General features: G+C 46.5%; 1 pseudogene; it reads right to left on the bottom strand.

Annotated features, from left to right (window-relative positions):
- Positions 1–297: 297 nt before the first annotated feature.
- Positions 298–2,214, bottom strand: part of LOC106330657 — a 3,295-nt pseudogene continuing 1,378 nt past the window's right edge.

Genomic DNA, 2,214 nt, shown 5'->3' with positions numbered 1-2,214 from the left:
AGGGGAAAGTGGAAGGGTGGGGCCTTAAATAGGCAAAGCCCTAACTGCCCTCCTTTTATAATTTTTATTTTTTTTTTGTTTCGGAACACTTGCCTGGAACAGACAGTTGGTTGTTCTACCAGAAGAACAGTCCTTTGGTTGTTCTGACTGAAGTGTCCGAATTTTCTTGTTTTTGACCTACAAAATAAATCTGAAAAGAAATAAAATAGACTATAGAAAACAATGTACACACTAACCAGTGGGTTGCCTCCCACCAAGCGCTTGGTTAAAGTCATTAGCTTGACTTGGATCCGCCGATCAGGCTGATGGGGGATCTCTTAGGGGAATTTTTTCGCCCTCTGCGATAGTGGAGTCAGCAAGGTAATGCTTTAAGCGCTGTCCGTTCACTACGAACTCGTCTCCTTTTCTGTCCAGTAACACAACAGCTCCGTGGGGTCGAACTTCCTTAACAGTGAATGGTCCGGACCATCTAGACTTCAGCTTGCCTGGGAACAACCTCAACCTTGAATTGAAAAGCAAGACCTTATCGTTGGGTTCGAAACGTCTGGCAATGATTCGCTTGTCATGGTAGGCCTTGGTCTTCTCCTTGTAAATTTTGGAGCTTTCATAGGCGAGGTGCCTTATCTCTTCCAGCTCATGGATTTGGATCATGCGCCTCTCAGTTGCTAGCTTGATGTCGAAATTCAATAACTTTACTGCCCATGCAGCCTTGTATTCGAGTTCGACAGGACAGGTGGTCCCTAGCTGCGTTTTGTAGGCCGTTATGGAGGCCCATAGGGCATCGTCCAGCTTAAGTGACCAGTCCTTTCGTGAGGTGTTGACTGTTTTCTGGAGAATGCTCTTGATCTCCATGTTGGAAACCTCAACCTGTCCACTCGTCTGTGGATGATAAGCGGTCTCCACCTTGTGCCTTACTCCATTCTTCTTTAAGAGGCCCTGAAATGCCTTGTTGATGAAGTGTGTTCCACCATCGATAATGACCACTCGAGGAACTCCAAATCTCGGAAAGATGATGGAGCTGAACATCTTAGTCACCGCTTTTGCATCATTAGTGGGACTCGCGATCGCTTCTACCCACTTAGATACATAGTCAACGGCGACGAGGATGTACTCGTTCTTGAAGGATGGAGGGAATGGGCCCATGAAATCGACAGTCGAACACCTCAACCTCTAGAATGTAATTCTGAGGCATCTCATTCCTCTTGCTGATGTTCCCAAGTCGTTGGCATGCATCGCACCTGGCTATGTAGGCTTGAGCATCCCTGAACATAGTTGGCCACCAGAAACCTGCTTGAAGGATTTTGGAAACTGTTTTGAATGTAGCGAAGTGGCCTGCGTAAGAAGAACCAGGCAATGATGTAGTATTCCTGGGATATCTGCCTCTGGAACACACCTTCTGAACAAGCCATCCTTACAATGTCTGTAAAAGTACGGTTCATCCCAAACATAACGCCTTGCCTCCTTTAAAAATTTTCTCTTGTCGTTTCCAGTGAACTTAAGAGGTTGCTTTTCAGCAGCAAGAAAATTCGCAATCTCAGCAAACCACGGGAGGTGAGAGTACTACTTTTGGATCACGGCGACTGGATGTTCCGCGACGTGATAACAATCGGATCTCCTTCCCAAAGGTTGTTCCGCGATGCTAGAGCAGTCAGATGTGATGAGAACAGTCGGATGTGATTCGCAGAGGTTGTTCCGCAAAATGCAGACCAATCGCGTTGACGTGTTCCACTGGGGGTTCTTCATCAAGAGTTGTGTCATCCTCAATCTTCATTCTGGACAAATGGTCTGCAACCCCATTCTCGACCCCTCTCTTATCTTTTATCTCAAGATCGAATTCTTGGAGAAGAAGAATCCACCTCAACAACCTCGGTTTTGCATCTTTCTTTGTGAGCGGGTACTTTAGAGCAGCATGGCCGGTGTGCACAATCACCTTAGATCCCACCAGGTAGGGTAGATCCCACCAGGTAAGATCTGAACTTCTCGAATGCAAAAACAATAGCCAGAAGTTCCTTCTCATTCGTAGCGTATCTGCATTGAGCTTCATCCATGGTTTTGCTTGGGTAATAGATTACATGAAGTTTCTTATCTTTGCGCTGCCCAAGGACTGCTCCAACTGCAAAATAGCTGGCATCAGTCATGATTTCAAAAGGGAGACCCCAGTCTGGCGGTTGTACTACAGGCGCGCTGACTAGAGCTCCTTTGATGGTATGGAAC

The sequence above is a fragment of the Brassica oleracea genome, chromosome C3 (assembly GCF_000695525.1).
Source record: "Brassica oleracea var. oleracea cultivar TO1000 chromosome C3, BOL, whole genome shotgun sequence".
In the NCBI taxonomy this organism is placed as follows: domain Eukaryota; kingdom Viridiplantae; phylum Streptophyta; class Magnoliopsida; order Brassicales; family Brassicaceae; genus Brassica; species Brassica oleracea.
Note: the sequence above shows the minus strand (reverse complement) of the source record. Positions and strands in the feature narration are given on the sequence as shown.